This window comes from Dasypus novemcinctus, chromosome 30 (genome assembly GCF_030445035.2).
Source record: "Dasypus novemcinctus isolate mDasNov1 chromosome 30, mDasNov1.1.hap2, whole genome shotgun sequence".
NCBI lineage: Eukaryota > Metazoa > Chordata > Mammalia > Cingulata > Dasypodidae > Dasypus > Dasypus novemcinctus.
In genome coordinates this window covers 31,164,450-31,189,285 of record NC_080702.1, presented here as the reverse complement: position 1 = coordinate 31,189,285, position 24,836 = coordinate 31,164,450, and the positions used below count along the sequence as shown (strand labels likewise).

Below are 24,836 nucleotides of genomic sequence, written 5' to 3'. Positions count from 1 at the left end.
TAAGCACATCTATTTATCAACCTGTAGATTAGGGAGACATGGCCAGAAAGGCACTCAAAATAAAAGAAAATATACCTAAATTTTACTTTAACTGAAATTTCATGTTGTTTTATATTTAAAGATATGTTATGGAAAAATATTTAAAGCTAGCAACAACATAATGATGAAATGAATTTTTAATGAAAATGCTCTTGTTAATTCCACTAACAACAATATTCTTAAAAAGTGAGAAGCCCTAGATGTGAATAAAAAAATGGCCAAAGCCCTGAAAGGCAAATCGCCACCCCTGAGGTGGTTTGAGTGGATAGCAGAGTGTAAGAAGAAAAGCAGTTAGTGCCTCCTCTTCTGTCAGGCATTACACCACTCTTTCCCTCAGCCTTATAGGGTTCTTTAAGCAAGTTGGGACAGATGAGAAAATCTGGCCTTCTACCCCAGGAAATTCAGCTCAAAATGTCCCTGAATGAGCCAAGCTCTACTCCTGCATTAAAAGGCAGCAATCAGCAGCATCCTTCAGAATGAGGTGTGCGCATCAGTCATTGATGACAATGGGATAAATATATTTTGGAAAATTATGGAGAGGAAATAAGCAGGGAAGCATTGGAGGAGTATTAAAGAATGGAAGAGATAGGCAGACAATATCCAGAAATGTAAAGACAGAAAATTTAGTTGCAAAGTCCTTCGAAGGAGAAAGAGGTCCCAAATTTCTAACCCTTCCATCCCCTGTCAAAATTTTGTGGAACTGCTTGCAAATTATATGCTTCAGGCACTTTCAAAAAGCATTAACACACCATTTTACTGAGTGAAGTCCCCTCTTCTCACATGAGCAGAAACTATCTGCTGGAATCTCCTCAATTTCTTTTTATCAATTTTTTTGAAACATGATCCCTTGAATTGTCACTTTATCAATTCATTAATTACACCATCAGATATAGAACTGGCAGTCACAGAAATCTAAAAACGGAGGTAGTTTAAATGCCCCCATGAATCAGAATCAAGCTGCAGTTGAAAATAGCTCACAAAGCATTCATCTCTTATACCTGGTCAGGCAGCCTGTTCGAGGAGGTATGAATGAAGCATGAGAGGTGATGATACAGAGATATTTCAAACAGTAGCCAGATGCCGACAGTAAGAAGTCTGACCATGCATGGGGGACACAGATACCTGGGTCATTTTGGTAAGAATATTAGTGACTATCCTCATGGGGAAAGAATAATTAGCAAACCCTTGTTTGGGGAACAGACATTTACCTGAAACCTTTTAGCCAAACTCTAATGCCAAAGGATAGGTCTTCTAAGACATAACACTTGATCCACTGCTTGTGGCAGCAGAGTCAGGAGGAAAGGCAAGGAGAGTGGAGCTTTTTGGAGAGGGCTGTCTCACTTGGATTTCAGCACTGGAAAAGGGAAAGTCATGGAAACTGAAAGAAAGAAAAATAGAATATTCTCATTCCCCTTTCAAAGAAAAAATAGCAGTGGGAAGAAACAAAATAAATTACTCACATTCTGGGATATGGGTAGCAGGTGCGAATGGGAGGGCAGGTAATGTGGAGAATGTTGATCGAGCCATCAGCAAATTGCCTAGGCAGCATTCAACCAAATAACAATGCAGAAAATGAATGAAAAATCACTTACTGCTGTAAATAGACTTCCTTTGTAGGCTGGGTGATCCCATCATTTGTTAGAAATGTATAAAGGGGGAAAAAGCCACCTATAATCAGATCTCCATCCTTAAATACACTGGGTTTCATTCTGATGAAGCAGGTAGGATCAGTTAATCGCCATGCAGAGAGGGGAAGCTGAAGGAGCAGGAAAATAAAAATCAGTGGGTACATCGCAGAAGTGTCTCCATGAATCACAGCCAAAGCTTTACATGTGTGCAAAGTATTCATCAGGCAGAGCTGAAATAGAACCTGTAGCCACAAACAGATATGTGTATAGATATAGATATAGATATAGATATAGATATAGATATATAGATAGATATACCCATATGTGTGTGTGTGTGTGTGTGTGTGTGTGTGTGTGTGTGTGCAGGATATTATTATGACCTGGAAAGGGGAATCTGATTTCTCCAATGACCTCTTTTTGCTAAGCTTTTCCATATCTTCAAAAACAATAGGGTGAACTGAACATATTTTGCCCTTAGGCTCTGCATCTGAGGTCCTGTGCCCAGGTGAAAATCAATGGTTGAAAACATGTTTGGATTATCCTCTTCACCCATAGGTGCTATGATTTCATCAATAAGGCTCCAGGGGCCACCTCCTCTCCAGGAAGTTTTAGCCTAAACCTTGTCAGTGCAGCAGGTATAGTCAATGAACTAGTGTCGATCCCATCAGAAAAATGCTGTGTCATGAAGGACTTATGCTGGTCAAGTTTTAGGAAGAGCATCCTGGGATCATGGACTCCAGAGTCCGTAGAGATGGGCATCCTAGAATACATAGGTCCCAGTGTAGCCACACAACATATACTATATGGCAGACCCAAGTCTGCCTGCCTTTCATTTGATCAGTGTCACCCACATGGCAATGTGTCTGTGCCTGGATAAGAGACAGTCATGCTAAAATCAAAACTCACAAACCAGTACCTTAAGAACAATGTAGAAATAAATGTGCATTTTGAATTACTAAAATTGACACATGTATTTACACCTCAGTCCTTATAAACCATCTTAAACCCATAGATCAGCAAGTTATACTGATCCATTCCTCCTACGTCCTGATTGATTTCCTCTAATATTTGCATTTTTGTGGGAGCATGGCCTTATATTGGAAACTCTTGTCTTTTCTCAACATAAGACAGAGAAAAGTAGCTGGAAAGCACCCCACATACTCTACCACATTGAAGATCTATGGCACATGCAAAAACTATAGATTTCTATTATCCTGGTATTAAAAAGGGGGGGGGGGTATGGGAACTGACTTTAAAGGGAATTTAAAGATGTGCCCATTAGGTGGGCACATCACTTACAAGTGAATCAATGGTAAAGGCGAGGAGTTCTAAGTTGTGGGAATACACATAAATTTATGGCCTACCACACTCAAGTTTACCTTCTCTGACTAGAGATAGTTAATGACCCCTTAGGCTATGGTTGCTAGAGCTCTTGTAACCCCAGAAACAAACAGACAACAAGGACTTATTCTTTTCCTTTCAGGTAGGAGTGAAGGTCACATGTCACTGTGCTCCACTGTGGCTATTTTGCAGTCTTAGATGCTGGTAAGTTCCTTTCAATATTTGAGGATATATAGGGATGAATATTATTCCAAAGATTAATGGGAAGTTTTTGGTCCAAGGGTTCAAAATTGGCAGAAAGAGCTATCAAAATGTAAATGCAGTCATATCCAGGTGGCCCTGCCCTGGTGATATTGAGGAAAAATATCCCCTTTTCCAATACATGATGGACTAAAGAAGACCTACCTTGTAATATAATTTTTCCCTTCTTAATTCCTGGCTTTGTAACAGAAATTTCTACCATTCTAGTTTTCCAAGAAATTGTTGTTTGATTCTAGTTATGATAAGGAGGCTAATGTGGAATAGTGTGGGGTCAGGAATTGAGACTCCAACTTTTGACGTGGGACTTTGGAAAATGTTTATGAATGTAGAGCAATGCATTTGCTCAGAAAGGTGATAAGTCTAGAATCGGAGAGGAAGGTGAAAGTGTTGAAATTTTCTGAATTAGGTATAAATACAGTTTTCAATGAGCTTGTAGTTTTTTAACTTTATCTTTAAAGAAGTTTTAGAGTATAGCAATGTTAGAGCAAAACCATAGGGGCTATCAATGGCTCTTCTACCTCCCCCATTCATATTTTCCCCTATGAATAACATCTTTCATTAGTGTGGAACACTTGTGTCAATTGGTGAATGTATATTGAAGAATTGCTACAAACCACAGGCTATAGTCAGCATTATGGCTTACACTTTGCGCCATGCAATTTTATGGGTTTTGTCATTTATAATGGCTTGTATCTGTCATTGCAAATTCATGCAGAACAATTCCAATGTCTCCAAATTGACCAATATTGCACCTATTCTTCCCTCTCTCTCCCTTCAGAACCTCTGGTGACAATTCTCTTTATATCACTGTTACAAGATGTTCATAATAGGGGAAAATGTGAGAGAGGGAAGGGTTGGAAGAAATGGGAATTTCCTATATTTTCAAAGAGAATTTTCTGTAACCTAAAAGTTCATTGAAAATAAAATGAAAAAAAAATAAGACACTGGGGGACCACACAGAACAAAATATAAACATACGTAAAAGATAACAGTATATTCTATTTATAAGACAGTTTTACAAAACATAAATACAAATATAATGAAAGAATTAAAAAGAAGAGTAGCTGTGTATGACGGGAAGCATAGAGAGATGGAGAGGTCATGATTTTGCTTTTTGTTTTTATTTTTTATTATTATTGGAATAATGAGAGTGCTTAAGAATGAATGAAGTAATGGATGTGCAAATATGTGACATTAAATACCATTGATTGTACACTTTGAATGAATTTAAGTTTTATTAATACATGACAATACAATTGATTTGTTTAAAAAAATAACAGTTCACAGAGGACTGAGATTATAATTTAAAAAACTATACTTGAATATTTATGAAAATCCTTCTTCTGTGTTAAAGGTTCATAAGAGTTCATTGATGCACACAGGAGTGAATCCTCAATGGAGAGAGAAGAAGTTTTAATACTTAAGATAGCATATTAATATTCCAGTGCACATGAGGAAAATTATTAATAATAAAGTTAGTTTGGCAGCCAACAAATGGGAAATTAGTTCACTTAGGAAAAATATAACTAATGTGAATTTAAACATGAATCTAAATGAAATATAAGTAAGCTCATTATGGAGGCATGTGATAGAGGTGTATGCCTTTTATTTCATATGATTTGTTTCTTTTCACACATAACATTCTTTGCTTCTTTGAGTTATGATTGGGGACATTTATGGGACTTGGAGTTGTCCTAAATGATATTGCATGGGCAGGTGCTGTTCATTATGCATCCTGCCATAACCCACTAATTGGACTGGGAGAGAGTGTAAACCACAATGTAAACTATTATCCATGCAGTGCAGCAATGCTATGAAATGTATTCTCCAAATGCAATGAATGTGCCACAATGATGAAGTTGTTGATGTGGGAAGAGTAAGTTAGGCTGGGGTGTGTGTTATATGGGAACCTCATATACTTCTTTCCCTTTTTTATTTATTTTTATTTTTAATGTTATATTAAAAAATATAAGTGGTTCCCGTATACCCCAACCTTCACCCCAATCCTCTGACTTCAACAACCCCCTCAACCACCGTGGCACACTCATTGCACTTTGCAAACGCACCCTGGAGCACCACCGCACCACATCGATAACAGTCCACATTGTGGTTTACACTCTCCCACAGTCTACACAGTGTGTTGTAGCAGGATGTATAATGTCCAGCATCTCTCCCTGCAACATCATTCAGGGCAACTAGAAGTCCTGAAAATGCCCCCACATCACATCACTTCTTCCCTCAACCCCCTGCAACTACCATGGCTGCTTTCTCCAGATCAGTGCTACAATTTCTTCCATTACTAATCACAATATTTCCATAGTAGAATATCATTAATTCCACTCTAACCCATATTTTATTCCTCCATCCTGTGGACCCTGCGATGGTGATGTCCACTCTACCCCAGTATCAAGAAGGTCTTAGATTCCACATGGATGCTGGATGCATTTCTCCTGCTTGCAGTTGTAGGCACTCTCAGTTACCCTGTTTGGTGGTTGAACATCTTCACCTCCCTGTTAACTGGCCTGTGTAAGTCCAATAAAGCAGAGGGTAGGAGTTGCAAGACTCTGGATTTACAGAGGCTCAGGGCCCAGCTGGCACATGGACAGTCCAGAGGTTCAAGTCTTCTGAGGATAAACCAACCCTAGCACGAACTATCGGTTAAGTAAAAGTAACAGAAGAGACATGTGTAGAAAGGCAACATTTTTTTGTGTTGTATGTTTATTCAAAAAAAACAATTAAAAATAATTTTAAAAGGCATATACAATTCATGAACAAATAAATATGATAAAGAAAAAGTAGAGAGCATGAAAATAATGAATATTCTGGTCAAAATAAATTATCGAATTAAAATATGAAGAGCAAAATCTTTACCTGAGCTGAACATACTCATCAGATGTTTGACAATTGAGACATATTTCTGTGGAAATTATCAAGACCTCACAATAGAGTATGAAAGAGATGAAAAATTTTAAGAAAATAAGATTTACAGATTTTCTCTAGAGTAGTTCCAGCACTAAAAATGTTTGAGCCGGAAGAAGCAGAGTGAATAACTGAAAATCCACATTTGAAGAAATAATGTAGGAGAAATTTCCAAAACATATGATAGAATTTTTTTCCATTTAAAATATAGCCAATGTGTGATAGGTAGAGCCAATAAGAATCAAGCCACCCATGAATACATTGTGGTGAGTTTGTAGACTATGAAGGATTTATTAGTTTCTCCAGGAACCATAAAGATCAGATTACTGACAAAGTGCCAAAGTATAACACAATAAAACAAACAAGAAAATATTAGCATTGAATTCAGGATTTATTGAATTTCCAGAAACACTTGTGAAGGTACTGTAGAAGAAAATTATCATGTGATGCTGTTTCTCTTAATTGTTAGAAGTAACACATTCCTGGGCTTTGTCACTTTTCTGGCACTAATCCTTTTTATTCCTTGAAGTGGCGGTCAATGCATCATCCTATTTTGCTTTGCCTTAATTCTTGTTCCTTTCCCTCCCCTGTTGGATTCCAAATATGCTGCTTCAAAATAGTTTGTTTTTGCCTTCTATTTGAGATAAAACCCTGAAGTAGCTGCCAAACACCAGCCAGTATTCCTCTACACAAAACTTCCAATAATTCAGATCACTTCTCTTTCCTTTTACTTTTCTACTAGGGTCTGTGATCATTCTGCTTTAAACCGCACATGGATACCAGATGAAGGTCATGATTTAATGACTTCCAGAGGAAATACATGCCTCCTAGGCCAGCATTAAAAGACCTTCAAGATCTGGTCCAGCCTAGTGACTCTTTTCCTCTGCATGAACCCAAGTCTTAATAAAAATGGTGTCTCTACCCCTGGTACTTAAGCCAGTTCTTGAGTCAACCCTGGGCCTAATTTATACACTCAACCTCATATTAATATAGCCTGTGCATAAATTCAAACTTATTCTATATTCAAGTATGCCTAGTTCCCTGGAAAGCCAACTGAAAAGAATAAACTCTAGAGGTTTTGGATATTCAGGGAGGTGTTAATTATAGATTAACTGGAATATGGAGGGTTCATGCTAAAAGCTTACCTGGAATGTGGAGAATATGTGTTAATTGAAGTTCACCTGGAGGATATAACCTATATGATACTCAGATAAAACACTTGAAGAAACTAACAAAAATTCCTTTTGCATATAAGCACCATTTGACTCCCCACTCCTACATCCTCTGTATAAAAAGAACACAAAATTCTTATTCAGGGCTCAGTTTTTATTAGGACAAGTGTATTCCAAGTTTGGCAAGTTGTAACACATCTTTCTTCTCAGAATTCTTGCCTCCTGTCCTTCAATATCATGCACACCCGACTTCTCTCTACTACAACATCTCTGGGGGCTCATCTTGGATACACTGAGAAGGTCAGAGGCAGCAACAGTTGTTTGACCCCCAGGACATCTCTGAGTAGCCTGGGAGAGCTCAGGTGAACCCTGCCCTGGGTGTCCCTGAACTCTCCTTTAGTTTCAAAAGAGGTTGGGACTCCACTAGAGCACTCCTGGAGAACCGAGAGACACTGGAGAGTTCAAGGGACCTTGAGAATGAAGCAAAGAGTTCTGCACACCAGAAATGTCAGACACGCAGGGGCAAAACCCAGGAAAAGCATCATTCTGAAAAAAATAGGACAGGAATCTGATCAGCTCTCGAGAGGAGACCCCAGTACTCCTTAGGAAAAGAGAGGAAGCCATCTTCTCTAGGTCCAAGAAAAGAAAGGGATGGTTGGGTGTGTGTGATTGTGGAGGCTGAGGGAGATGCAGAAACACACTTCTGGAGGGCCATCACAGAGTCCTGATCCATGGTTCTGTGGTGAACTCATCTAGTCAAGGGTGGTTTGGATGGCCTCCCTGCAAGGGGACCCTCTTCTGAGTTGGGGATTTATACCGACCTGCTAAGGCTAAGAGGTACCATAAGTTCCTGAGAGGCCGGTAGCTGGAAATGGATGAAGCTTTAGGCTGAGTGAGTGTTGTGCAGCATGGGCACAAGGTGGAAACATGGGAAACACACAAAGTAGGATCACATTAGGTTGTATGCTAAAAAACTTTCCCCGAGTATTCCATAGAGAAGTATTTATCATAAAGTTCCAGCCAGGAAAGCTTAAAATACTTTCTGAATTAGAATGGCCAACTTTTGGCATGGACTGGCTCCAGGAGGGCACTTTTGACCCCCAGATCATCCATAAAGTTCACAACACAGTAACCAGAAAACCAGGGCACCCTGACCAGTTCCCCTACATTGATGCCTGGCAATATGTTATAAGTCAAAATCCACTCTGGTTAGGGAAGGTACAAATAAAGAAGCCAGGATTTGCCTAATACAAAAACCCAGAAGAGCTGTCCCAGGGACCAAGCCAAAAAAGCACTGTGCAAAGTTTCCAGAGGAAGTATGCCCCAAATCCAGTGCCAACCCACCCATTCTAGAAGGGCCAAATGAAAATTACCTCCTGCCACCCTATGCAATTGCTCCTACATGGGCCATGATAAGGAACGAGGTGAGCCAATTTCCCTAAGTAATGCTCCCCTGTTGTCATCTGTGCTCAGAAGTGCATCCCCCACACCATTCCCACAGGTGCCTTTATCGCCACCCACACCAGGGAATGCACCTACACCATCCCCACAGCTGCCTTTATTGCAATCTGCATCAGGAGGTGCACCCACTCCATCATCACAGCTGTCTTTGTCATCATCTGCACTGAGAAATGCAGCACAGCTGCCCACACAGACATTTGTCCCTGGCAGCCCAGTGCTGACCATCAGTCAGGAAGGAGTCCCTGAAAAACAACAACTCAGATCATGGGGAGCCTCAGAGGAAGGAGGAGCAGGGAGAAGGTCATTCCTACTCCGTGAAGCCCAAACTCAAGTTTATTATGATGCAGATGGCCAGATTCAAGGGGGAAACCATATATATGTGTACCAGCTCTGGACTACAATGGACTAATTTAACTGGAAAAGCCATACCCCACCATACTTGGAGAAGCCTCAGTTCAGGGCTGACCTTGTCCAGTCCATCAAACCCACCTGTGCTGATTGTAAACAACTCATTATGACCTTACTTAACTTTGAACAAAGAATGTGGGTCACACAAGGGGCTATAACCTGCCTCAAAGAGCACCCACCTGAGGGAACCTTGGACAGTGACCAAAATGCCCACACCCAGTTCCCAGTCAAGGACCACCAATGGGATCCCAATCACACGACTGGCCTCAACTGACTAGAAACTTTCCATAGGACATAGTTGAAGTTTTTAGAGCTGGGAGTCAAAAAGCAGTAAACATGGCAAAAACCACTGAAGTCCTACAAACTTTCAATGAAAGTCTGGCTCAAATCTATGAGAGACTGTGGTAGGCATTTTGTGTCTACACAGCCTTTAACCCAGATGCTCCCAAAAGCCAAAAAATGGTCAATGCAACATTTGTGGCACAATCACTGGCTGCCATCCCAGAAAGCTACAAAAGTTGGATGGCTTCACTGGAAAGAATATATCTGAGTTCTTGGAAATAGCCACCAAGGTTTGCATCCACCGTGATGTAGAGACCAGGAGGGAAGTGAACCGGAAGATGAAAAAAAGTAGGCTTTCTCCCAGCAACAATCGTCAATGGATGCAATCCTGTGTCAAGCGAAATAAACTGGGAAACCCCTACCTCAAGAAGAGAGAGGCGCCCACCCCTAGGGTGAAATCACTGTGCATACTGTGGGGAGGGGGTCATTGGTAGCAGGAATGTCCTAGCTGGCCACTCTACCACATTGTTGAAAAATAAGCAGCCAAAGCGTTAGCCAGGAGAGCTAGGGGAATGTCACAAACTAAATATTCAGTTAGCAAAAATTCAGAAGGAAGACCTGCAAATCACTTCAATGGACTTGCAGGAATACAAGACTCTGATTGTGATTATTAGGACAGACCACGCTCCTATTTTCTCTGCCCCACAGAGCCTATGGTTGGAGTCCAAATTGGGGGTTTCTCCATACATATGATGGTCAACCCTGGGACTGAGCACTCTGTAATGCCCAACCTAGTCCAGGCATTATAAAAAAGACAAGCCACTATCATAGGGGCAATTGGTAAAAGTTCCCAGCAACCATTTCTCCATACCAGGACCTGCAACATTGGGGGTTAGGACATCATTCATGAATTCTTATATCTCCCAGAGTGCCCCCTCCTGTGTTGAGACTTGCTGTCTAAACTACAGGCTCAAATTATCTTTAATGCCATGGGGCAATCCACAGTAACACTGGACCACCAAACCCTCCAAAAATAGTGCTAACCCACCCTCTGCAGGAGGAATGAGACTGTTTGGCCTCAGGGAAGCTCGCCAATCTATGGCCACACAGCTCCCCTTCAAAGATGTGTCCAAAACATGGGCAGAGGGCAACCCAAAGTGGATGGCACATGACATTCCTCCAATTATTATTGAAACAAAGCCCACACACAGTCCAATTAGCATAAAGCAATATCCAGTTTCACCTGAAGGGCAAGAAAAAGTCTGGTACATGTTTAGAGATTGCTGAATGAAGGCATCCTAAGACCATGCCAATCTCCATGGAATACTCCACTCTTCCCAGTTAAAAAGGCTGATGGGGATTACTGCCCAGTCCAGGACTTGTGAGCAGTCAACTCAGCAGTAATAACTCTATATCTTGCAGTCCCTAATCCATACACTCTCCCCAGCTTGATATGCTCAAAGGAAATCTACTTTTGATGACTGAATCTTGAAGATGCCTTCTTCTGCATTCAGATAGTGCTCCAGAGTCAAATGATTTTCATCTTTACCTGGGACAATCTGAACTCCAGCAAAAACCAGCACCTAAGTTGCACACAACTCCCTCAGGTATTTTAAAATGCACCCACTATTTTTGGACAAGCCCTGGACAGTGATCTCAAATCCTTTAAACCAGAAGGCCATAATTGTTTTCTCCTCCAATATGTAGATGACCTCATCCTTGGAAGTGCCATCTACGAAGACTGTGCTGGTGGAACCCATGTCTTTTTAAAACATCTGCAACAAAAGGGCTATCAGGTGTCCAAGAAAAAAGCCCAAATCTGCCTACCTCAGGTCAAATATCTAGGTTATAAAAGAGTGCAGCGGCTCCATGAATGGGGACTTGAAAGAAAGTAATCAATCTGTTGCCTCCCTGAACGCAACAACCACCAAAAGTTGTAAGAATTCCTTGGAGTAACCGGATTCTGCCGCATTTGGATCCTCAAATTTGGGATCCTCACATGCCCTTTATATGAAGCCAAAAGAGGGGGCGATAATGACTACCTGCTCTCACTAATCCCACAGAAGGATGCTTTCAATGCTCTTAAACAAGCTCTGATGGAAGCACCGAGCATTGGACTTCCAGATCTCAGAAAACCTTTCTACATATATGTTCATAATCACCGAAGTATTGCACTAGTACTCACTCAATACTCGGGTTCCTGGCAAAGACCTGTAGGTTATCTATCCAAACAACTGGACACTGGAGCCCAAGGATGGCCCTCATGCCTGCAAGCTTAGCAGCTGCAGCAATACTAACACTAGAAGTCATAAAATTAACTCTTGGGCAACCTATACATTTTGTTTCCACATGCATTAATCACAAACTTATAAGCCAAAGGAACACACTGGCTGACCAACAGTGGCCTGATTAAATATCAAACCCTATTTTGTGAAAATCTATCCATCCAATTGGAACTTGTAAAAGCCCTGAACTCTGCTATTCTGCTACACATCAAGCCGGGAATTCCAACCGAAAACTGTTTGCAAACATTGCAAGAAGTTTATTTCAGCCAGCTGGACATTCAAGACCAGCCACTACCAAATGCCAACATGGAGTACTTCATGGATGGGAGTAGTTTTACTCACAGCAGTGATCAGTAAGTGGGATATGCTGTAATAACATCTGAGACCACAGTAGAGGCCCAGCTTCTCCCGTGTAACACATCAGCACAAAAAGCCAAAATAATTGCCCTTACCTGAGCCCTACAACTTGTGGCTGTGATTCCAAATATGCCTTTCTTACCCTGCATGTACCCAGGTCAAATTCAAGTTCTGAAAATGTCCCCACATCATATCTCTTCTTCTTCTCCCTACCCTCAGCAGCTACCATGGCCACTTTCTCCACATCGATGCTACAATTTCTTACATTACTAATCACAATAGTTCCATAGTACAATATCAGTAAGTCCACTCTAGCCCAGACTCTATTCCTCCATCCTGTGGACCCTGGGATGTTTATGTTTACTCCACTTCTATATCAGGAGGGTTCTTAGATTCCACATATATGATGGATGCAATTTTCCTGTTTGCAGTTGCAGACACTCTTATAAGTGCCTACTTACCACGGTAAGTCCAATAAACCAGAGGGTAGGCTTTGCAAGTCTGAATAATTTTCTTATGTTAAGCAATCATGCATCCTGGAATAAATACCACATGCTCATGAAGGATAATTCTTTTTATCATCTGTTGAATTTGATAAGCTAGCTTTTTTTGAGGGTTTTTGCATCTTTATTCAAATGGGAAATTGTCCCTTGGTTTTCTTTACTTGTGAGATCTTAAAGTAGCTTTGGGTTCACAATAACTTTAGCCTTTAGAATAAATTATGAAGAGATCCCGATTTAGAAGAGTTTGTGAAGTATTGGAAATAATTCGTCTTTGTTTGTTTTTTTATTTATTTTATTATTGATTCTGTAAAAATATTACATTAAAAAAATATATGAGGACCCATTCAACCCCCCCATCCTCACCCCACCACTCCCCCCCCCCCCCCAGCAACACTCATCCCATCATCATGACACATCCATTGCATTTGGTAAATACATCTCTGGGCACCTCTGCACCTCATGGTCAATGGTCCACATCATTGCCCATACTCTCCCCCATTACATCCAGTGGGCCCTGTGAGGATTTACAATGTCCAGTGATTGCCCCTGAAGCACCATCCAGGGCAACTCCAAGTCTCAAAGACGCCTCCACATCTCGTCTCTTCCTGCCATTCTCCATACCCATTAGCCACCATGTCCACTTTTCCCACTCCAATGCCACCTTTTCTCTGTGGACATTGGATTGGTTGTGTCCATTGCACCTCTATGTCAAGAGGAGGCTCAGATTCCACATGGATACTGGATGCAATCCTCCCGCTTTCAGTTGTAGGCACTCTAGGCTCCATGGTGTGGTGGTTGTCCTTCTTCAACTCCATCTTAGCTGAGTGAGATGAGTCCAATAAATCAGATTGTAGGTGCTGGAGTCTGTTGAGGCTCAGGACCTGGCTATCACCTTTTCAGTCCAGAGATTCAGATCCCCTAAATATATCTTAAACCCCAACACCAAATACAACTCCAGCACAGTAGCATGAAAGTCTTATGAAGAGAGATCCCATCTGAGTCCAGATTCATCACGCATAAACACCAGCTCCAAAGAAGGGCCATCTGACATGGCAGTTAACCCCATCTGCCATGACAATAGCACCCATGGATCTCTTTAGCCCTCAAAGGAACCAATACCTGGGGGTTGTATCTACTTTATCTGTCTCTTAGTCTCTGCTCAGTTGTGCATAGGGGCAATCCTTTTGACAGCCTCCAGACTCTTTTTTTTTAGAGACTCGTAGCCATATAAATTCATTTCTCCTTTCCATTTCCCCCTTACATTAGGTCAAACAGCATTTTAAAGACATGTTATTTTATGTAGACAGAGATATTCTGCTGATCTGCATTGAACTTTCCTTTCCAGGTCATTTTCCAGTTGCATCATCAGTTGGTAGCTGATAGTGATCCCTCGGTGCCAGGGAGGCTCATCCCCGGGTGTCATGTCCCACACTGGGGTGAAGGCATTGCATTTACATGCTGAGTTTGGCTTCGAGACTGGCCACATTTGAGTAACATGAAGGCTGTCAGGAGGAAATTCCCTGGCACAATGCTGCTCTAGGCCTTGTTCTTATTTCAAGCATATCAGCTCACAAGCATAGTCATTAGGGTCAGGGGCTCACTGTTGGACACTCATTCCTTCCCGGTCCTTGCTGCTGCACCTGGGAGACTGTTGCTGCTCCCGTAGGGACCATGAGAGAGCACCACCGGCCAGGAAGCCAGTACCCCCCCCCAGCTGTAGTTTTTAATTGTTGCCACTATGAGTATATCCAAACATTACCATGCACCCTGGACATATGTCCTGTATAGCTCCCTGTCAGCCATATATCATCTGTCAATAGTATCCTATACCAGTATTCCTCCATTGCCATCGTTGAACCACTCTGTGATCCAGAACTTCCTGAAAATTGAAGCCCAATATAATGTCAGGATCCCTTCGTAGCAAAATGGCATATAGTGATGGGTTTAAAGGTTAGATATAGAATACGTGTTGACTTAGAAAAAATTCTACATCCTATCTTTTTCTTCCCCCCCCAATTATTGAACTTCTCTTAACAAGAGCCCTAGACCACAGCAATTCATATATATAATATACAGCACTCCCACACATCCATCACAAAACCTTTTCCCTTCCACAGTGATACTCTTACACCCTATTCACATCATATTTACTTAAATTGATGTACAGAGTCTGAGACAATAGCTTTCAAACAAGGTGACATCTGTGCTTACATTGTGGTGCATACTTTAGGATACACAGTTTTCTAATTTTTTAGTTATCCTATGTTTTACATTATGGTTTACATTATCAGTCTGTTGTCTCCTATATGTTATGGTGTAATATTACATGTTTTATATCCATCCTTGTGTACTCTCGCGAAACTCCTCTCTTACCCGCCATTTACCTTGGTTCCACACATTTAACATCCATTTTCCCATCCACCTTGGTGCCCATGGTGACAGCCAACCTCCATTTCCCGAGAAGCCATGTCCAGAGATAGTTGGAATAGTGTTCAGGGCCTAACTTGCTCAACTGTCCCAATGCCCTGGGAGCCACCCTTTCTCTCGAGAGATACAGTTCCCTCTATTTGATGGCATTAGTCCTCCGCAGGATGTGGGATTTCTATGTATATGATGTTTTTTACCTCTTGTTCCTGAGTTCAGATATATGGTTGCCAAATATTTTCTCACTACTTGGGTCTCTACCCAATGGTGCCACCCACTCTGGCAAAATGAGCATTCAGACATTCCCCAGGAGCCCGTCCCACATTGGACCATCCCCTCTGAGCATTCTAAATAGGTAACCCTCTTAATTATATTTTGGTATGATTTTCTCACCATTTTACTCTCCACCAACACCTGACACTCTCCTATGTTCATATGCTACCCCTCTCTCCCCCCACTTTTGGGCAATATTACCCATCCGCCCATCCCCAGCCACCCTCAAACCCACAAAGCCCCTCCAAAAGGCAACCCCTTGCCCCCATTTTATCTCTTCTTTGTGTTCATACTTACCACCAGCTCGTCATAAATTCCACCCCTGCAGACGTCGGCTCACTTCCTTCCTCCACCCCCGATTTCCTGTAAGCCTATCGTTCAGTCTCTTGCTTTCTGAGGCAGCTTGCTTATTTCATATCATTGAGGTCATGTAGTATTTGTCCTTCAATGCCTGGGTTGCTTCACTCAACATAAGGTTCTCAAGATTCATCCATGTTATCACGTGTGTTAGTAGTGTATTTGTTCTTATAGCCGAGTAGTATTTCATTGCGTGTGTATACCACATTTTATTGATCCACTCATCTGTTGATGGGCATTTGGGTTGATTCCAACTTTTGGTAATAGTGAACAATGCTGCTATGAACATTGGTGTACATATATCGGTTTGTGTCCTTGTTTTCAGTTCTGCTGGGAATATACCCAGCAGTGGTATTGCTGGGTCATATGGCAAATCTATGGCTAGTTTTTTGAGAAACAGCCATACTGTCCTCCAGAATGGTTGGCTCCTTCTTCATTCCCACCAGCAGTGGATGAGTGTTCCCTTTTCTTCACATCCTCTCCAGCATTTGTATTCTTCTTTTTTTTTTCATAGCTGCCAATCTAATGGGTGTAAGATGATATCTCATTGTAGTTTTGATTTGTATTTCCTTGATAGCTAGAAATTTGGAGCATTTTTTCATGTGCTTTTTAGCCATTTGTATTTCACCTTTGGAGAAGTGTCTGTTTAAATCTTTTTCCCATTTTTTAAATGGGTTGTTTATCTTTTTATTTTCAAGATATAGGAGTTCTTTATATATGTAAGTTATAAGTTTCTTATCAGATATATGGTTGCCAAATATTTTCTCCCACTGTGTGGGCTCCCTTTTTACTTTCTTGACAAACTCCTTTGAGGTGCAGAAGGCTTTAATTTTGAGGAAGTCCCATTTATCTATTAGTTCTTTTGCTGCTCGTGCTTTTGGTGTGATATTCATGAATCCATTTCCTATTACAAGGTCCTGTAGATGTTTCCCTACACTGCTTTCTAAGGTTTTTATGGTCTTGGCTCTCATATTTAGGTCTTTGATCCATCTTGAGTTGATCTTTGTACAAGGTGTGAGACGGTAATCCTCTTTCATTCTTCTACATATGGATATCCAGTTCTCCAGACACCATTTGTTGAATAGGCCACTCTCTCCCAGTTGAGAGGGTTTGGTGGCTTTATTGAATATTATGTGGCTATATATGTGAGGTTCTATATCAGTGCTTTCAATTCAATTCCATTGGTCTGTGTGTCTGTCCTTATGCCAATACCATGCTGTTTTCACGACCATAGCTTTGTAGTATGTTTTGAAGTCAGGTAGTGTGATTCCTCCAATTTCATTTTTCTTTTTCAGTATGTCTTTGGCTATTCGGGGCCTCTTTCCTTTCCAAATAAATTTCGTAGTTAGTTTTTCTAGTTCCCTAAAGAAGGCTCTGTTGATTTTTATTGGGATTGCATTGAATGTGTAGATCAGTTTTGGTAGGATAGACATCTTAATAATATTCAGTCTTCCTATCCATGAACAAGAAATATTCTTCCATTTACTTAGGTCTTCTTTGATTTCCTTGAAAAGTCTTGTATAGTTCTCAGTGTATAAGTTTTTTACCTCTTTAGTTAAATTTATTCCTAAGTATTAGATTTTTTTACTTACTATTGTGAATGGTATTTGTTTCTTGATTTCCTCCTGATCTTGCTCATTATTGGTGTACAGAAATGCTACTGATTTTTGCGCATTGATCTTATAACCTGCGACTTTACTAAACTCATTTATGAGTTCTAGAAGCTTTGTTGTAGATCTCTCAGGATTTTCTATGTATAGGATCATGTCATCTACAAATAATGAAATTTTGACTTCTTCCTTTCCAATTTGAATGCCTTTTATATCTGGTTCTTGCCTCAGTGTTCGACCAAGTACTTCTAAGGCAATGTTAAATAGGAGTGGAGACAATGGGCATCCTTGTCTTGTTCCTGAGTTTAGAGGGAAGGATTTTAGGATTTCTCCATTGTAAACAATGTTGGCTGTGGGTTTTTCATATATACTATTTATCATGTTCAAAAAATTTCCTTGTATTCCGATCTTTTCAAGTGTTTTTATCAAGAAAGGATGCTGTATTTAGTCAAATGCTTTTTCTGCATCTATAGATATAATCACATGATTTTTTTCCTTCAGTTTATATGGTGTATTACATTGATTGATTTTCTTATGTTGAACCATCCTTGCATACCTGGAATAAATCACACTTGGTCGTGGTGTATAATTCATTTAATGTGTTATTGAATACGATTAGAAAGTATTTTGTTAAGTATTTTTGCATCTAAGTTCATTAGAGAAATCGGTCTGTAATTTTCCTTTATTGTGGTGTCTTTGTTTGGCTTTCGTACTAGGGTAATTTTGGCATCATAGAAGGAGTTTGACAATGTTCCTTCTGTTTCGATTTTTTTTAAATAGTTTCAGCAGGATTGGTGTTAGCTCTTTCCGGAATGTTTTGTAGAATTCACCTGTGAAGCCCTCTGGCCCTGGGCTCTGCTTAGTTGGGAGATTTTTAATGACTGAATCTATCTCTCTGCTTGTGATTGGTTTGTTAAGATCATCAATTTCTTCTTTCATCAATATGGGTTGCTTATGTGTTTCTAGGAATTTATCCATTTCCTCTAAATTGTCATTTTTGTTGGAATATAGTTTTTCAAAGTATCCTCTTATGATAGTCCTTATTTCTGTGGGGTCAGTGGTGATATCGTCTTTCTCATTTCTTATTTTGTGTATTTTCATCTTCTCTCTTTTTTTTCTTTGTTAGTCTCACTAAAGGTTTGTCAATTTTGTTGATCTTCTCAGAAAACCAGCTCTTGGTCTTGTTTATCTTTTCAAGTGCTTTCTTATTTTCTCTTTCATTTAGTTCTGCTCTTATCTTTGTTATTTCCCTCCTTCTTCTTCCTGTTGGTTTACTTTGTTGTTGTTTTGCTAATTCCTTCAAATGTGCAGTTAGTTCTTCAATTTTTGCTCTTTCTTCTTTTTTGACATATGAGTTTATGGCTAAAATTTACCTCTCAGTACTGCTTTTGCTGCATCCCATAAATTTTCATATGCTGTGTTATCATTCTCATTTGTTTCAAGGTAGTCAATGATTTCTTTTCAGACTTCCTCTTTCACCCATTGTTTTTCTAAGAGTGTGCTGTTTAATTTCCAAATCATGGTGTGAAATCTTGGCCTCTGTCCCTTGCAAATTTCCAGCTTGACTCCACTGTGGTCAGAGATAATGTTTTGTATGATTTCAATCTTTCTGAATTCATTCAGCCTTTCTTTGTGGCCTAGCATATGGTCTATCTTTGAGAATGATCCATGTGCACTTGAGAAAAATGTATATCCTGCTGTGTTTGGGTGTAATGATCTATATATGTCTATTAGATCCAGTTCCTCTAATATACTGTTCAAATGTTTTGTTTCTTTAGTGCTTCTCTTTTGAAATATTCTGTCCAGAGTTGTAAGTGGTGTATTAAAATCCCCCACTATAATTGTAGATGCATCTATTGTTTCACTTAGTTTTTCCAGCGTTTGCCTCACGTATTTAGAGGCGCCCTTGTTAGGATCATAAATATTTATTATTGTTCGATCTTCTTGACAGATTTTCCCTTTCACTAAAATGTAGTATCCTTCTTTGTCTCTCACAATTGTTTCACATTTAAAGTCTATTTTGTCCGATATTAATATAGCTACTTCTGCCTTTTTTTTGGTTATTGTTTGCTTGTATGATTGTTTTCCAGCCATTCACTTTCAACCTCCATGAGTCTCTGGGTCTAAGATGTGTTTCTTGTAGACAGCATACGGATGGGTCATATTTCCTTATCCAATGTCGCAGTCTGAATCTTTTGATAGGTGAGTTTAATCCATTGACATTCAGTGTTATTACTCTCAAGGAATTGTTTGTGTTAGCCATATTTTGATTGTATTTGTGTTTGTCATATTTTGTATTTTTTCCCTCTATTTTTGTCTTTTTTTGTTGCTCTTATACTCTCCTCCAACTCTGCCTGTCCTGTTTTTTCCATTCTTTCTACAGAACTCCCTTTAGAATTTCTTGAAGGGGAGGTTTCTTGTTGAGATACTCTTTCAGTTTCTGTTTATCTGCGAATATTTTGAATTCTCCATCATGTCTGAATGCTAGTTTAGCTGGATAGAGTATTCTTGGTTGGAAATTTTTTCCTTTAGTACCTTGACTATGTCATTCCACTGCCTTCTTGCCTCCATCGTTTCAGATGAGAAATCAGCACTTAATCTTATGGAGCTTCCCTTGTATGTGATGGTTTTCTTTTCTCTTGCTGCTTTTAGGATTTTCTTTTTGTCTTGAGCATTGGATAATTTGACAAGTATATGTCTTGGGGTGGGCCTGTTGGGGTTTATGACTAGTGGAGTGCTCTGTGCTTCTTGGTCTTGTACATCTGTCTCTTTCAGTAGATTTGGGAAGTTTTCAGCCATTATTTCCTGCAACACTCCTTTTGACCCCTTTCCGTTCTCTTCTCCTTCTGGAATGCCTATAATACGTATGTTTGAGCGTTTTGCATTGTCATTCAGGTCTCTGAGTCCTAGCTGGATTTTTTTCTATCTTTTTATTGACTCCTTCCATTGTCTGATTTCTGATGTACTGTCTTCCACGTCACTAATTCTCTGCTCTGCCTCTTCTAGTCTGCTGATATTGGCTGCAAGTGTATTTTTGATTTCTTGAACTGTGGTGTTCATTCCCATCATATCTGTTATCTTTTTGCATATGTCTGCAATTTCCCCTCCAAGTGTTGTCTTCATTTTGTTAACCTCTTTCATTACATCATCAAATTTGTCGGTCATAAATGTTCTGAGATCTTTCATTGCTTGTGCGAAGTTCTGTTCCCCTTCCTGATTTTTAGTTTGTTGATTGGATTCAGCCATGTTTTCCTGATTACTGGTTTGATTTGTAGTTTTTTGTTGCTGTCTGGTCATCATTTTATCTTGATGGGTTTATTCAGTTCCTTAGCTTCTTTGTCTACTCTTGGAGATTAGTTAGCTGTTGTTTTTGTGTAAGTGTTATATCTTCTCTTTGTCACTTTTTTCTTCTTATTCTAATTTCTTGTTGCTGGTTAAGTTCACTTTAGAGGAAAGTGTTAATGCCAGGGAAAGACAATTGTGTAAGCAAGGAAAACATGTAAAGTAGTATTGGTGATATATGTTAACAAAGCAAGAATATGAGATCTGGGAGGGTGGAGGTTAGATTCGTGTAAATTGTGTAGAGTTATAGCAGTAGGCAGAGTACCTATTATGAGGTAGATGACAGAATATGGGAGGAATATGGTATGCGCTAAAAGGCCATTGTTTTCGTGAGAGAGGGAAAGAGAAAAGAAAGGTCATAGTTTCAAGAGTGGATAACAGACAGAACAAAAACAGAGGTATTAGAAATTAAGAGTTAGACACTTTGTGGATCAAAGAAAGGGAGGTGAGAGGTGGAATATAGCAGAGACAGTAGATGATGGCGGATATCAAGATATAGGGGAAAGGGGATTGTGTTGGTAGCCTAAGTCAGTTCACACAGAAATGAGGCAGTGGAGGATGTGAAAACCCAGCAAATGTGAGGTGTTCCCTGCAGCACTTATTGTATAATTGAGTTAAAATGAAATATGTAGAAAAAAAAATTTATAAACCCTAAATAACTGAATAAAAAAAAGACTTTACGGGATACACTGGGAGAAAAGACTAGGAGATAATGCAATAGTAGCAATCAGGACATTAAAAATAAATAAAAAAATAAGGTAAAATGAAAATAAAAACAAAACAAAATGAAACAATAAAGAAAAAACGCAAACGTTGAAGGCTAGGGCATTCAGGGATCTCAGATGGACCTCAGGGCGTGATGGGTTCAGGGGTGGAAAGTCTGAGTTATTGAAGACTCAAGAGGTGTGAGGCTCAGTTATGGGCCACCAGAATTTAGGGGATTCAGACCTGGCAACGTCAAATCTGGTCAACAGGAAGCCTAGGAGCCCTGCAGTGTAACACAGCCCTCAGGGAACCCCGCAGCTGGGTGTCAGCCCTAAAGGAGAAGTCAGATCCGCAAACTCTATATTATGTCTGAACCCTGCAATTCACTTACTCAGTAGGGTATTTTTTTAGTAGGTAAATCGACAATTCAGCTTTTGGACAGCTCCCACCCTGTGATTCCAAAAAATGGCCAGTTGAGGGTGCCTCTACACCGCTGTAAATTTCCTGAAGCAGATCCGAAGCCCGCTGTGGGTTGGGTTCCAGTTGGAAATACCGAAAACGGATTCCAAAACCGGAATTCCCAAGCTTCATGAAATATTCCCCTATCGACTTCCTGACGTGTCCCCCTCCCTCACCGCACCCTGAAACTACATCCCAATTACTAAGAATCTAATTTCATTGCATATCGGCAGCCGGGCCTGGGGGGTGGGGCTCCAGGCAGAAGCGCTATTATTTGTGTCCGCAATCAAAAACTCCCCCGCTTCACAAAACACTGTCTGTCTCCCCAAATTGATTTGCAAAGGCGTCCGTTACTTCAACCTCCCAACAGCCCAACCAGGATTCGTGAATTCCCTAGCACCACAGAGCTGCCAAAAGCGCAGCCGGAGTGCCGATACCGTGGTTCCCCCGCCCCCTCCAAGGAGTGAGCAACCTGTCAGCCCGGTCTCACCTCTGGGCAATAGAAGCCAAATTATATCTTATACACCAATCCTCTCCATTACCTTTCCACCAAATCGATGTCCAGACACTTCCTGCCCTGCAAAAATCCTGAAAAAGCCCGGCCTCGGAGAATCTCCAGCGGCGCCCAGCCTCTTTTTCCCACGAGAGACCGCAAGGCAAGTTCACTCAGCCACCATCTTGGCCCCTCTCTCTTCTTTGAATATTTGATAGAATTCATCTTTGAAGCTGGCTGATCCTGGACTTTTCTTTTACGGAATGTTTTTACTTACTGATGCAATCCCTTAACTTGTTATAAGTCTGTGGAGACCTATTTCTTCTTGAGTATGTTTACATAAGTTGTATGTTGATAGGAAGTTGTACATTTCTTTTTCTAGATTATTCCCATACCATTTTCTAAGCTTTCACTTATAATCCTTTAATATCTGCAATTTCTAGCAATGTCCTCAGTTTCAATTTAGATTTTATTAATTTGCCTCTTCCCTTTTTCTTTTTCAATGTATCTAACACTTTGAAATTTTATTGATCTCTCCCAAGAACCAACTTTTTATTTTATTTGATCTCTCAATTGTTTTTCCATTTCATGTGTCTCCACTCAAGTATTTCTTATTTCCTTCCATCTACAAGCTTTAGGTTCTGTATTCCCTTCTTTTCATAGTTCCCCCAGATCTGTAGAAAGACTAATGACTGTTCTTTTCTATTTTTAAATGTAGACACTGATAGCTATAAATTTCCTTTCAACTTTTAAATCCACCCCTAGAATGACCTAACATAAGGAATTCATCACCTGAAAAATAAATAATAGTAAGGATCTTGATGGGTAGAGGAGTTCATATGCCAGCTGCAGTTCTAGTGAACTGTCAACACTGAAGTCCTTGAGATTCTATATTAGTGAAGTGGGTTCATAAAGGGTTGAAGTCCAAAGTTCTCCTATGTAAAATCTCTGAAAAGTACATTTCACTGTGGGAATGACTCAAAATCAGGGTCTGATCATGTGGGATGATAAATTAAAAAATAAGATGAATTCAAACTTTGCCAAAGCACATGAAGTGGGTACTAAATAATAGGCAGATCACATTTTTTATCAAGATTAGACACTAGCTCACAGCAATTATTAATCTCAAAATGCCACTCTGGTTTTCAAGTCAAAGCAATGGATGGCTCTGGAGTCAGGTGATGAAGGGGGTATTGGCCTTTTTCTAGTTCACAGAGAACACAGTAGGTTATATAAAAAACTCTGGTATTATTTCGTAATATCAGGGAAAACTAATGGTTGGCAGTGGACAAAATTAACACATGACTCTGCTAAATCAATTTTAATGAAACATATCCATAAAACATAAAATCCCTCTAAAATTTACAATGGACTTTGGTATAATTACAGAGTTGTGCATTCATCACTTCAATCAATTTTAGTGATTTTTCATTTCTCCAAAAAGAAAAATATCTATAAACAACTACAAAAAAACACACAAAAGAATCAAGCAAAAGAACACACAAAAAGCCTACCCCTTGGTAGTCACCTCTCAATCATGTTATCCATCTCCTGCCATACATAATTGCTATTCTATTTCTGTCACTAGATTTTATTTGAATTTTCATTTTGTTTAGACCAAATGTAACAATAGGTAGTAATTTATGCCTACATTCTTTCACTTATCATTAATTATTATTAATATAAAATATATTATTATACTTTACAGTCCATAGGTTTTTTATTCTGTTTTTCCCCAAATCATCCTGATACAAACATCTCAGAACATCAACATATATTTTTTACATTTCATAGAAAACATCCTTATATATGCACTACTAGCAATATTAATTTTTCACAAGAAGGTTCTCTATGCTACAAAGTTCTAAGTTTTATATTTTCTTCAATTGACATAATTGACCTTGGAATTCCCTTTCAAACACTACTTTACTCATATACCAGGACTGCTAATTACAAACACTATGATGTGCTTTCACCATTTTTATGCATTTCCAAATGTTAACAAATACACTTTTACCAAGTCTGCACATATTAAAACTCACCTTTCAAATATATAAACTCATTCTATTTTCTAATGACTTATATTCTATTTTTTAACTCCATGAATTTGCTCTTTAGGCTCAGTTCATAATATCAAACTCATACAATGTTTCAGTTTTTGTGTCTGACTTGCTTTACTCTGCATTATGTTCCCTTGGTTCCTCTAGGCTGTAATATGCTTCAGGATTTCTTTCTTTTCAGAGTTGAATAATACTCCATCAGGTGTATATACCACAATATTTTTATGAGTTGCTTACCATAATTGTGAATAATGATGCTATGAACACTGCAGTGCAGATATATGTTCATATCCTAGCTCTCGGTTCCTCTGGGTATAAACCTGTGGGGAGCCGCCCGGAGCTACGTGCATTTGCGGTCTCCAGTAACATGGCGGTTTTCATAAGTACGCCTACTCCACCCCTGTGCTTCCGCCTTCTTCTTCCCCTTTCCCCAGTTTCATGGGCAAAAAGTGTCGCA

General features: G+C 39.8%; 1 pseudogene; it reads right to left on the bottom strand.

The window, feature by feature from the left end:
- The window catches only part of LOC101447842 (vomeronasal type-2 receptor 116-like), a 34,068-nt pseudogene extending 11,524 nt beyond the window's left edge, over window positions 1–22,544 (bottom strand).
- Window positions 22,545–24,836: the final 2,292 nt, after the last annotated feature.